Source organism: Mustela nivalis, assembly GCF_964662115.1.
Source record: "Mustela nivalis genome assembly, chromosome: 9".
Taxonomy (NCBI): domain Eukaryota; kingdom Metazoa; phylum Chordata; class Mammalia; order Carnivora; family Mustelidae; genus Mustela; species Mustela nivalis.
The window spans coordinates 81,544,566-81,559,042 of NC_139028.1; the positions used below are offsets into that span (position 1 = coordinate 81,544,566).

General features: G+C 40.9%; 1 protein-coding gene across 2 annotated transcripts in view; it reads left to right on the plus strand.

Annotated features, from left to right (window-relative positions):
• NELL1 (neural EGFL like 1) overlaps positions 1 to 14,477 on the plus strand; it is an 823,138-nt gene that overhangs the window by 642,341 nt on the left and 166,320 nt on the right. The gene's annotated exons all lie outside the window — the stretch shown is intronic.

Genomic DNA, 14,477 nt, shown 5'->3' on the forward strand with positions numbered 1-14,477 from the left:
GGGCAGGTGGAAAGAGCACAAGGTTTCATTACAGCAGAGAATAAACCTATTTTACCAACGACCCTTATGGTGCCTGGTACACAATAGATGCTCAAGAAAGGGCCTCTCAACTGAATTCTTAAGTTCCTTTGTATGATGTTTAAAAGCTACTTTTGTTTTTACTCCTGTTTGCTTGCTTAAGAAGTTTACTATTCCATTCTTACCTTGCATCCTCATTTTTCCTTTTCTCTTTACTTCTGATTCCTTACATTTTGGACAGCATATAGTGAGTGATTTTCATAGCATTAATTGGAACTAATAACTCTCAAGTGATCCAATTATTCAATAGTTGTTAGAAACACTTCTCAGAATGAGCATTATGATATTTTGATTTGTATATCACTAGGAATAGCAGTCATTCTCTCTTTTGAAGGGAAAAAAAAAAAAAAAAACTTAGATGACCTCAGCGGGTGTAATCAGCTATATTTCACAGGCTTCTCTTGAAATTTGCTGGAAAGGCCCAAGGAAAATAAAGCATTAGGGATGGTAATGGAATATGGAACATGTTTATTTTAGTTCAACGGTATGTCTCCAAGTGGAAAAGTACTTCACGATTGGAGGGTTCCTAAGAAACAATGAATTATGTGTTTGGTTTCATTATTAGTAACAAGGCATTTTGTCAAGCTGTGTTTGTTGTTGACAGTCTCGTTTTGATGGTATTCAATTACTGTCATTTGGTAGGACTTGAGGTCAGTAGATAAGAAGAGCATGGATTTTCAGGTAAGGCTACACATGATTTTGGAATCTTATTTCAACACTTACCATTATATGCCACTGGGCAAGTCTCATAATTTCTCTGGGTTTTAGTTTACTCACTTGTCAGGTTAGAATAACAGTGGCTAAATGAATTTTTGAGGCATAAGTGAAAATAATCATAGACAACCTTTATTGAGGACTAACTCTGTACCAGGTGCATATGGGAGAGTTTGTCCATGGATTTGCTGATGTAAGCATCAAAGTGCAGACAACAATTTCCCCCATTTTACAGATGGGAGATGAGGGATGAGGGAACAGAGACAGAGAGATAAGAAGTAATTTAACTCCAGGTGAAGGTGGAATGTGGCAGATCCAGGGTTCGAATTAAAGCCAGCAAGCTCCAGGGGCCTGCGTTCTGCTGCCAGTTACTGTGTTGACCTCTGTCCTCTGTGAGAGCCCTGCTGCTGATGGGGGGAAGTGCTGCTGGGGGAAGAGAGTGGTGACGCTGGTAAGGGACGTTCACGGAGGCGGTGGTGCTAAGGAAAGAACATGACTGGCTTCCTTACCCTGGACAAGTCTGAATCTTTCTCATAGCTGCTTCAATGTAGCATTGCCACCTAGTTTAGAATTTAACAGATGGAATATCTGTGCAAATAGGAAAGATTATTTCTGTACTCATGACTAGCGGACTACTCCGTTGTTAGATGGTACGTGAAAGTAACTTCTAGTTCTGTGTTTCTGCTTTCCCTTCGTTTTCACCCTTCTTCAAGAGAGTCAACTTTAATAAAACTCTAGTTTGGGTCATAGAATCCTTTCTAGAATCTCAAGATTAACATCAAATCTTCTCTCATTCAATACCTACTCCATACCCCACTCACCTCCTTCCCCCTGCAAAGCTTGTTTCCTTATGAATTCCTTCTCGTCTCTTTGTGGTGGGGGTAGTGCTTGTTTGTGGTGTGTGAAAGGGATTCACTCCCACTGAAACAGCACATTTCATCAACTTTTCACAGTCATTCCTATCTTCAGGTGAAATCTGCCTCCTTATAATTCAGCTCTTGGACCCTCCCATGTAACAGCTTCCCAGCCGCTGAGTGACTAATCTGAAACTTTTCCCCCATGTAACTTCCCCTTTTGGATTTGATGCATATCGAGGCTGCCAAGTTCATCGGGTGGGGAGGGTGGTTATAATTCTGCCACCGTATGTATTCACAGCGCTCCTGCCAATGTCCTCTTCCCTCTTCAAGTTGATAAACATGCAGTGCCCTCTCTGTGTCTCTCCGTTTCTCAGATTAAGGGAAACTTTCATTTGCGCTCCGCCCAAATCAGATCCCAATAGAAAGCTCAGTGAGCATGTACTTATGACTAGTCTAGGCCACAAATGAAGGAAAAAGTGAGACTTTAGGTTTCATGACTATGTCACCCTTTAGTATGTATCTTCCCATATGATTGTGGCGATTTCAGCTCTTCCTTCTCCATCTGTCCACCCATTTCATGGTTAATGGCCCCTGTCCACATCACTGTGGGTTAAAGCAGTAGGCGTAGAAGTCAGAGGAAGACACTGTTAAGAAGAGAGATGAGAGGGAGGGAAGGAGGTGGGGGGAGAGGGAGAGAGATACTGACTTTGAAAGGGTCCGTGCCAGTCAAACAGAAAATAACACTTTTCAGACACCAGTGATGGCAGCAATGACAAATTTCACAGTGTGTCTTTGAATGTCACAGAGCTATAGAAAATATATGGCAAAGAAAAGCACCACATTTAGTCTCTATTCCTTTCTTTCTACTTCAAATTATACAACCCTTTCTGTAACATTGGCTGTTAAAAGCTGAAATACCATTTGCTATAAAGCAATCTTAATAGAACATACAAAGTGTCTTTTCAGTGAAAACGTAAAAGATTTTTTATTGAATTGACAATATAGAATCTGTAGCCAGAGCCCCTCGAGGAGAAAAATATATATTTTAACCAGTGTAAGTCACCTGCAGACCATAAAGCTGTCCACAATAATTAGAAAAAGAAAAACCCAGATAATTAAAAGGGGCAATTGGGAAGACTTTATTTATTACTTTGAAAAATGTAAAACAGAATCCTTTTTTCCTCCCAAATTCTTAAATGCAAAATGCTTACCTGGCAAGCAGGAGCCCAGGTGAGGACTTTGAAGGCCTAGCACGCTTATGCATTCGCTATTGGTCCTGTGTCCTTCTAACATCAGCAGTTTAAGTTATACTATGCTCCCTGTAGGGACACTCCCCAGAAAGTGGCAATGGACCTGAGTTCCTTCTGGTAGGTGTAGTTCATAACCTCAGAACTGTACCGAGGATCTGTTAGACTGTAGCTGGCAGGTGGAAACGTGCATCACGGAAACTTAAGGAAAGGGGTTGTAACCTGTTTGGTCAGAGAAAGCAAGGCAAACTCCCTAGCATTTCTGATTTAACCCATTGAATTTAACCTTATGAATTTAACCCATTCATAGGACACAAAGCACTTTTGACCTTAACATAGGGTGGAGCGGAAGGACAGTGAGTTTCAAGTCAGTTGTCCTGGGTGTACATCCTGTCTCCACCTGGGAGTAACTGTGATATTTGCAAACTCATATGATTCCTCTGAATTTAAGAGAATAATAGAGCATAACAACCTCTACTTCACAACTTCGTAGTGAGGAATAAATAAAACAATGTAGTTTTAGAATGATGCCTTCAAAATAGCATTTTTCTTAAAGATTTTGTTTATTTTAGAGTGTGAACATGCACCAGAAAGAGGTTGGGTGGGCAGAACACAGAGCTAGAGGAGATCACTATTTGAGCTGAAATCAAGAGTAGGGTGCTCAACCGTCTGAGCCATCCAGACACTCCCCAAAATAGTGTCTTTTAAAACACAGTTTGCATCCCTTTTCTGTGATTTAACTTTAAAACAGGAGAAGAGTTTGCTACTTAAATGTTAGAAGACATATGCAAATCTGATCTAAGCTTTAAATATTGATACAGATGTAGGGTTTTGTAATTCACCTTGGCCTCTAGTTCTTCCAGTTGTCAAGTTGTAGCCATGGCCATGTGTGGTTTCTCATCCAGCTTTCTTGATGTCAACTGTATTGAGTTGTCAAGGTGAGCTTGACGACTGCATTCTAGAAGAGTTCTTTTATGGTCTCTATCCGTATTTTCAGCACCCTGTTTTCCTCATTTTCTTCCTATTCGGGGAAGAAAGGAACATGATACTCTCATCTGTAGGAAAGTACTAGAGATTTTAGGCAAGGGATCCACCCATAATGTTTGCATTTAAAAGGGATTACAATTTGGGAATGAAATGTCAGTGTTCTAATGGTGAAATCTGTGACAGTGTCACAAATTCATGCTGTGTCACCTATGGCCTGGGTACCTAGATTTTCCTGTAATGTAGTCATTTCATTATCAGGTTGCCAAGTGTGGCCATCCAAGGAAAAAGGCAGAATTAAGAAGGATAACTGGAACTACAGAGCACTCTAATGCTCGATGGAAATAACCATTCTTCTTTTTTAAAAAATCCACCTTTATCATGATCCCAGGTCCTGGGATCGAGTCTCACATTGGGCTCCCTGCTCCTTGGGGAGCCTGCTTCTCCCTCTGCCTCTACCTGCCTCTCTCTTACTCTCTCTGCTTCTCATGAATAAATTAAAAAATGAAATAAAAATCTTAAAAATCCACCTTTAATCTAGAGGATATCCTTGGTATATTGGTCTCTACCACTCTACTAAAGAGTAAAAAGGCTTTAACTTCCATGATATGAGGATTAGCCAAGCTACAGTTCTTTTTTTTTTTTTAAGATTTTATTTATTTATTTGACACAGACAGAGAGAGATCACAAGTAGGCAGAGAGGCAGGCAGAGAGAGAGAGAGAGAGGGAAGCAGGCTCCCTGCCGAGCAGAGAGCCCGATGTGGGGCTCAATCCCAGGACCCTGAGATCATGACCTGAGCTGAAGGCAGAGGCTTAACCTACTGAGCCACCCAGGCACCCCCAAGCTACAATTCTTTAACCTAAGAAGGCATCTGAAGATAGGTACTCCATCAGCAGCATGTAAAGCCTATCGAAGTTTCTCAACCTTTCCCATTTACTTTTCCAGTCACCCTGAGATAGAGCTGACCACTATAATTGTCTTTTAATTGGATAATCATCCAAGGGTGAGAGAAGCTAAGAGCTAGTTAGCCCTACTGATGTTGGCTGATGACTGAAGAGTTGAGCACTGGGTCAGTTATCAATATCTGTAGGGAAGCCACCAACAGACAGAAGTAAGTAAGAGATAGCTGACCTCTTGTGGTGGACACTCTTTGCTGATGAAATAGGTGTTAGATTATTCTATGTAGATTAGGGTATAGAGAAAAGTCACATACTCTATTTCTATTATCTTAAATCATAACCCTCTTCTGAGCCCCCATTTCTTAGACTGATGGGAATTCAGTTTTTATTAATGAGGATTCCTTTCCAGAGTCATATGAAGACGTTGGGACCTCATGGACCCCAAAAGCATTTGAGCATGTCATATAATCTACACTAGACAATGCTGGGATGTTGATAAATGTGCTCAAACAATGTCAAGAATCTTTTTTTCTCTCCTATCTGTTTTCATCTGGGATAATTTCATTATCAGCATGGACAGTACCATCCCATACACCCATCCTCACTTGCTGGTCATCCTAGTATAAAAGAGTTCTTTAGCTCTCGATAAATGTGTCCTTAACTGGATTTCATTGAAATGTTTAGGTTGAGTGTTGCTGATAGATCATTCTGCATGAATGATCACCAAATTAGGGAGGGAAAAGTCCATAATGGAAAGTCAAGTCTGTTTTCAGAAGAACAGGGAATCGATGTCGGACATGCAAAAACAACCCATGTCTATTTGGGCACAGAAAATAGGAATCTTTTCAAGTTAGAGACCTGTTTCCCCAGGCACATCATTCAACTATCTCCAACAACTTTAGCTCTGTCCTTTTTGTAGGGTGCTGAGAATGAGTGGCTGTAGGTTTATATCACCGGTGAAACGCATTCTCTCCCATCTATTTATCAGTATTGTAGGAACGATCTCTCCTTCCTGCTCCCATCTCTGCAATCAAAAGCTCTGGGCTTCTCCCTGCATAGGAATATTGTTTAATCTCATTGCTAAACCTCAGTTTTCATAAGGGGAATGTGATCTGTAAGTTATTTTCTCAGGCCTGAAATCTAGAAAGAGCCTCTACTCTTAGAAGGAGTGAAGAGGGAAATACAAGGAAGAGATTGTAAACAATATCTTAACACATTTTCCATCTATGTTTGTTAATTTGTATTCATATTTCCTTCTACTTGAATGGGGTAGGTCACACTCAGAATGGACCAGCAGACTGACTGACTTATTGCTGTTCTTCAATTAGTTGCCTTCATATAGAATTAAGGAGGTAGGACAGTACAGTTCAAAGACTTCTTTAGGAATTTTTGCATATGTGGCCCCTACTGGAATAATTATAGCAAGATAGGATTTCTGTCTTACCTTGTCCAGTTCTGCTTCACAAACCCCTACAAATTCTGATTTGGGATCACCTAGTCCTAACTTCTCATTTTATAGGCAAATCTGAGACCATAGATATTGTGACTATTCAAAAAGTGAGTAGACTTATAACTATTTTCCGAGATGCCGGCACTGTAGAATGACACTTGTTACTACGGAATCGTTGCAATAGTCCATGTAAAACAGAAATAATTATGCAAGGATTAAAAATGATAATGATAAAGACTATACATTCATCACATAGCTGATACAGCCCAGTACTGGGATTAAAACTTGATTTTTTTTTTTTTTTTTTTTAAATTCAGAGTTCACTACCTGAAGCTCAGAACTACTGCTAGGATCTATACCTGGGTCTCCTGAGTTTCAGGCTGGAAGACCTTCCTCAGGGAACTGGAGGGGATCCATTGCTACCACTGGCTTTCAAATTCTGTTTCTTGGTGAAACTTCAGAGTTTTAGCAGAGTCGCTGTACTACACATTTGGGGTCGGAAGGTAGCCAAATACCTTACTCCAGGCCGTCTGTTCCACCTTCAGCCAGGGGAGTCATACCTTTCATCTCTTAGGTCGGACATGGCCAACAAACTGCATTCAAAAAAAGGTTTTGCAGTGAAGACCTTGAATCTCCTGATCTGTAGGGCACTTTCAGTATGGCTTCTGATGGCTGTGTGGTTCTTCTACCCATAGACCCTCTGGGCCCCCCAATCTCCTCTCTGGTCAGACAAACCACATTGCTGCCTGCACCAGGTCCTGCTGCTGCTTGGCTTTTGACATTGCCATCTGGCATTTTAATGACCACTTGTTTAGCCTCCTGACAATGACCAAAAGGCATGGATGGCCCCATCCAATTTTGCAAGGAATATAGGAATGTCTTAGTTTGGGTTAGTCTGTTTTACATTTTTGTTTTTACTGTTATAAGAAGGAACAGGATGCTTATTTGTGTGTGCGTGTGTGTGTGCATGTGCACATGTTGTATTTACTAGTTCAGACCTGCCATTGTGTTCTGTGCTAACAAAATACAAAGGTCTGGGGGCCTGAGGTGATTGAGGTCCGTGGGATTGTTTCCAGTGAAGATAATGTAAGAAATCAGTTTGGGGGCCATAAGAAGGTTGGCCAAAACAAACTGTCCTCTTCAGGTGCTTTCCCTAGGATTTTCATTAGATCCTCCGCAGCATCAATTATCACCTCCTAACCAGCTGACTCACCAATCTGTATTCCTGGACCTAATCCTTTCCACACTCGAGACCCACATGCTGCTTTGAAATTGGTTTCTCAATGTGTTGAAAGACCCTTGACCTGGTCAAAAATGGACATATCATCTTTCCTTGTCCTGAATTAATTCTTTCTGCTCAAAGTTCCCATTTATTCTTCCTACCAACTCCTCTTTTTTTTTGTACACCTGCCCCTAGCCACAGCCAGAAATGTTGAACCTGTAACCAAATTAGGTCCTGAGACCCAGGAAGATGCTTACGGAGCCACTGAACACATGTTGAGCCAACTGGATTCTGTCTCCTGGGAAAATTTCAAAACAGGATGTAGAGAATGAGTTAGTGAGACTGCACAGGCCACATGAATTTTAAATTCATATGCGGATAAAAACAGAGTTGGTGCTAGGAAAACAAAATTCACAGAGAAGCAGAAGTAAGAGCTTTGTAGTAGAAGCCAGTCTTCAGCAGGATAAGAGAGAAGACAAATATGGAAGAGTAAATTTCTTGATTGCTTGGTTCCTGGGAACATCAATACTTTATATCATTTTATTCTGAAAGTTCTCTCCACGTTTTTATTTAATCATACTTTTCCTTGAATTTAAGTAGGGTTTTGTCTCTTGCATTCCTTTTCCTGAATTTTCTAATAATTACCATAAGAAGGAGATCATTTAGTGATTACTCTTCTAGTTATGGCACTAGTTAGTACTTTACCGTAATTAACTTCTCAATCTTAAAACACCCTTACGTGATAGGGAGTATGCTCTGTACAGATGAGGGAGTGTGGTTTAGAGAAATCCAACATCTTGTTCAAGGTCATATAAAACTATGTCTTATGGCAGAATTGGGCAATTAGCTATCTCACTAAAGTCATCTCCTTATTTCTTTAATTCTACTATTTATCAGGCTCAAAAGTTAAATCTTTATAAAAAGTATTTATTTTACATCCTAACATCCAGTAAATTCTCTGAACTCTCTTGTGAAATATTCTCTTTTACTCAGCATTCTAACACCCCTAGTTTACAGTGTTGCTGAGGGCAGGTCTCTTTTTTATAAAGACCTCCATCAGATCTCTTCTGTGCATTGTTTGCCAGATTCTTCTTTCCAAAGCCCAACTATAATTATATTATTCCACCCTTTAAAGTTCTTCAGTGGGTCCCCATTACCTGTCAGGACAACACTTACACTGTGTCAATACCTTATCTGGGATCTCCCCAAATTAGATTTCCTTTCCCATCTCTCATCCCTCTTACGTTACCTTGCCCTCCTTCTAAACAAAACTACTTATTATTTCTCCAAATAGTCTTTGGACATTGCTACTTCTTTGTTTTGCTTCTCAGTTCCCCTACCCCAAAAGACTTTTCCTCTTCTGTAACTTTCTATAATCCATTTGAAATGCTCTTTCCCCCATAAAATATTTGATGATTCTTCCATTCGGGTATGATTACTCACTCTCTCCCTCGGGACCCTTAGAATGTCTCTTAGATGCTTCAAATGTAATTCCTCTTCCTTTTCTTGTGATAGAGAGTTGTTAGTTGCACATAGAGGGGTGGCACATACTTGGCCTGTATATGATTACTATGCCCGTGGCAGGCAGCATGAGTTCACTAAAGTTCTCTTTACGGGGATCCTGGTACCACCTTAGAATCCCTCTAACATAGTACTCAAGGAGGATACTACCAACCAAGTGGAATCGTCATCCAAAATGAAATTGGACTGGCATCCTCATTATAATAGCTCCTGCTCCTCTTCATACCTGGTCCTTGGCTTTGGACTCAGCACAGCTGTAGAGTGCATTCCAGAGCCTTCGCTGAGGACTGCCTATCTCCTGATTCTCTGTTCCTTTTGTCAGGGCACTGTTTTAGGCTGAGGAAGAAAGGAGGCCAAATGTTCCAGGGCTTTGACTGCTTTTGCTGCACTTTTCTCACTAGCCCTACTTACAGAGATACAGATGCTGGATCATTAAAAAAAGACCACTAAAAATAAATAAATAAATAAATAAATAAATAAATAAATAAATACCACTAGCCTATTTAAAAACCTTAAAACCCAGACACATGTTTTGTTTGTTTCATTTTGTTTTAAAGATTTTATTTATTTATTTGACAGAGAGAAAAGGCACAGGTAGGCAAAGGGGTAGGCAGAGAGAGAGGGAGAAGCAGGATCCCTGCCGAGCAGAGATCCTGATGTGGGGCTCGATCCCAGGACCCTGAGATCATGACCTGAGCCAAAGGCAGAGGCTTAACCCACTGAGCTACCCAGGTCCCCCCCAAACACACATTTTAATGTGAGCATTGATTTCCAGCCTGCAGATGAGAAGGTTGTTATGCTGATGTGTCATTTATTCCCAATATAGCTGGTCAGATTTTTATCTTAGTTGAATAGACACTGACCTAGATGTTATCTGTCCCCTTCTTCTAGGTCATAGCTCAACATTTGGAAGCACATGTTTTATGTCTCTCCCTCATACACACATGCCAATGTACATACTATGAATGAAAGAATTCAAGAAAGAACAAATGATGTTCAAACAGGTTTTACATTTTTAAAGTTTAGGACATAAAATTCTGCTAAGATTTCATTTCTTATAATACTTAAAATAATTATATATTTTAGATGAATGTTAAAAAAAAACAAAATGAGCTTGCTTTATCACTGTTCTTAACTTTATGCATTACAATATTTTCCCCCCTTTTTCATGGGACTCTTTTTTTCTTTCTGATACAGTGGAAATATCAACTGCCTTTCCTTTTTCGTTATTCTATCATGTAGCTGTAAGAAAACAAACCTGTTTAAGAGAACATGATGTTTAATGTCTATGGTGTATTGAGTATTCACTACTTGTGTAATTCATTTCATTCCCATTCTACAATAATTGGAAAAGCCTTCAGTTATTTGGGAAAGGGCATCGCCAATGGAGGCAATACAACCTGAGTAAATTTCAGATTCCATCAGGTTTTACATTAAAACTGAGAGAGGGAGTGGGATAGGGAAAAGAAAAGAGTTTTCTTTCTTTATCTTTTTGGTTTTATTTATTTCTTTTTTTTTAACATTTCCTGGTCTGGGCTTCATTCCAACACTATATTCACATGATTCAATAATATATAACCTAACATAAATCAGATACGCATCCCAGTTAAGTGTGATTTGTTATATGTGTAGATTTCTGTTTATGGTATCTTTATTGAGATTTTCAGCAATAAGATGTAATATGTAATCTCTACCTATTTAAAGCTTCATGCTGTTTGATCACGAAAATGATTTGCGTCTTCCTTATCTCAGTAGGGAGAATATTTGATACAAGTTTGCTTACCATGAAGTCCCTGTGGTGTAGCGTGCTTGGCAGGCCCCCCACACTGCACTGTACCATACGGCGTGTGCCGACTGGCGGTGGAATTAGAGACACTATGCACTGGTGCCTGATAAACAGCAATTTAGTTGTGGAGAAAATTACCTTAATATAAATCCAGAATTTCTTCTCCCCCTCCCCCAGCAGATGGCATCTATGGCGATATTTTCTGAAGAGAATAGAGCATGGCCATTTTGTTTCTCTTAATATACCAGATGTGATAGAGATAGTACCAATTTGGGGGTCAAATTACCACAAATTCGGACACTGATTCCCTCACAAATTAGTATTATAACCCCAAGGGAGGTATAGAACATTCTGCTTCTCATTTTCCTCATCTGGAAGTGAATAGAGTATCTAATTTACAAGTGAAAGAATTAAATGGGATTCCTATAAAGTGCCTAGCATAATATCTGCCATACTGTAGTCATTCAAGAAAAGGAAATTGTTGGTATCCTGCCGCATATGGGGGCAGAGAGACTCCGCAAGTGAGTGAGCAGAGGACACTGTGGTTTCGTGGATGTTTTGTAAACCTGTTTGTGGGCTTTGCTTTTTTTTTGGATTTCTCAGGAATTCCTTTGTTGAAACCACAGCCTTGAGGGGTGTTTGCTTACTGTTCACTCTTCTTCATCAGTATGGGTCTAACAATTAGTAACAATCAACCCTAGTTGGGATAGGGAAGAATAAAAATACTTAAGTGGAGATGTGTGTTAAAAAGTGATTTATGGGGACACCTGGGTGGCTCAGTTGGTTGAGAGGCTGCCTTCGGCTCAGGTCATGATCCCAGCGTCCTGGGATCCAGTCCCACATCGGGCTCCTTGCTTGGCAGGGAGCCTACTTCTTCCTCTGCCTCTACCTGCCTCTCTGTCTGCCTGTGCTCGCTCTCTCTCCCTCTTTCTCTCTGACAAATAAACAAATAAAATCTTAAAAAAAAAAAAAAAGTGATTTATGGGGGTGTCTTGGTGACTCAGTTAAGAGTCCAACTCTTGGTTTTGGCTCAGGTCATGGTCTCAGGGTCATGAGATCCAGTGCCCCCCCACACTCCCCAGACTCCACTCAGCACAGAGTCTTCTTGAAATTCTCTCTCTCCCTCTCCTTTTGCCCCTCCCCCCACTTACACACTCACTCCCATGTGCTCTCTGTCTCAGAAACAGTTAAATAAATAAAATCTTAATTTAAAAAATGATGTGATCTGCAGCAGCACCGAAACTAAGGTGGGGTAAAAAAATGCAAGGGGTTACCGAAAAAATCTGTGATCTCTAGTTATGCAGACATCCTGGGCGGGGATCCTGGCCTCTGATCATGGTATGTTCTCTTACCTCCCCCATGTATATGCAATGTAGTAGCCTAGGTAACCCGGTACTTTGGCTCATGAAACAAGTGTGTGGTAACAAAATGCATGAGAAACTTTATTAAATGTAATAAAATTCTAATTGCCAATTCACGGGGCACCTCCGTCCCTTGCAGTGGGTTGCGGTCACTGTTTTAAGTATCAGTAGCACCAGATGACAGCTGTCCACGACTGCTGAGTCATCCAGAGCCCTGAGAGATGGGATCCAAGATGAGTCATAACCCAGGATGTCAGATCTGGGCGAACCCCCGATGACAGTGGTCTTGACATTACATTCCAAAAAAGCGACAGGGATTGCTGGGCTGGGGATGTAGTAAACGGGCTTTCAGCACTTATCTGAACGTATATTTGGAGAAAAAGTTTGACTTTAGAAAGGTGAACTTAGGGGCGCCTGGGTGGGTCAGTGGGTTAAAGCCTCTGCCTTCGGCTCAGGTCATGATCCCAGGGTTCTGAGATGGAGCCCTGCATCGGACTCTCTGCTCAGCGGGGGGCCTGCTTCCTCCTCTCTCTCTGTCTGCCTCTCTGCCTGCTTGTGACCTCTGTCTGTCAAATAAATAAATAAATAAATAAATAAAATCTTTAAAAAAAAAGAAAAGAAAGGTGAACTTAAATAAATCTTTAACCAGTCCCTCTTTCCCCATCTTACTTTTATGAAATCTCAACACAGGTGAAGTGTTTAGTCTCAGCCTCCTGCTGGATTAGTAAGGAGACTAAAATAGGATCCCAGATCTTCCAACATCGGGCTTCAGGTTCTCTCCTTATTTGGGGCCACGCTTGTCTGCATACCTGTTCCAAGGCATCTCAACTGCCTTGTCACCTTTCCTCCTCAAATACTAGTAGTTTGTCATCTGGGTGAAATGGCAAAGCAATTTCTCCGATGTGGAAAAATATTTTTTTGAGGGTACGGCGAGATATCAACATTTATTTGCTCCTGTGACCTGCCGCAGTTTGAATCAATGTTTCCCGAGGTAAAATGCAGGACATACTTCATCAGCTGTCAGGAAGTCGGGGGCCTCGGTGGGGACGTGTAAACAGCATTTTGGTTTATATTCTCGCTGTATAGCGTGATCAAGGCTTTTGTTGCACACGATGGTAGTAAAATCTTTACAGCCCTCCATTTAATGACAGACTGGTCTTTCTGAAGCCTTAGGACACAAACCTACCTGGAATTAGAGATTAGGGAGAAAGAAATTCATGAACTGGAGCAACCATGATTATCGTCCAGAGAGACTAATTATATGTTTAATGAGCTTGAAGCCGGTGGAAGATGCATGAGAATTCTGTGCCGCTGGGTCTGGTAAAGGGTCTCTGGAAATTGAGTTAATTTGAATATATTTATGAAAGAGGGTAGGGGAGAGGGTGGGTCAAAGAAGAAAGAACTGGTGGGAATAAAGCATGAAGGGTATTTGGGGTTTTTGTTAAACCCTCTTTGATTTTCTCTCTCTCTCACACACACATACCCCGTTTTGGGAAGTTGAAGGAAGCTATGAATAATTGCCCCAGAAATATTTGCATATATACCCTGGACATGTTTGAGAATGAGGAAGGGCTTTAGTGACCTGCTAAAGTCTATCCCAAAGGCAGCCATGGATCACGGAACCACTGGGAATATAGAGAAAGACAAACCAGGTGTGATTTAGTTGATATTATGCCTGATAAACCCTCCTCTTTTTCTAAACTGTTTTTGTTTTAATAAGAAATCTCTAGATTTTTCATGAATATAATCTTTTCTTTTTATTGCTTTGCCTCCTTTCACTGCTTCCTTTGAATTTTAAAGGACATTTTACAGAGTGAGAAGAGGACTATTTTCAAATGGGCCTTTGTAATCAAATCTCTTTACTTGGGTTACTTTGAATAGGGAGTACTTTGAAGGGGACTCCGCAGATACTTCTGGAATCCTTTCAAGTGTCTCCATGCAGGACTCCCTCCTCCCATGCTGACCTCCCACGGTGACCACATTTACTAGGCAGTTTCCATCTCCCCCTTCCCCTTGTTCATGCTCAGGATGAGGCAGTGTTCCCAAAGAAAGACAGCAGCAGAATATGAAGAAAACTAAGAGGACCAAGATAAACCCTGAACTTCCTTTTGAATTAGTTAATCATGCCAAGTAAATGCCATTCACTCTTTCAGGGCTGTTCTAACTATCTGAAACTAGAGGGACTTAGAGCTTTGACTAAAGAAGCTTGACTTGTTTGAGAATTCCTTCCTTGAAGGCACAAGTGTAGCCTCATTGTCTCTACCTTGCTCTTGCTCTTGCTCTCGGATGGCTCTCGGAAAAGCAGAGCCATCCGAGAGGATTGGCTCAGTGCGCCTTTGCTGCCCCCTGTGTTCAGA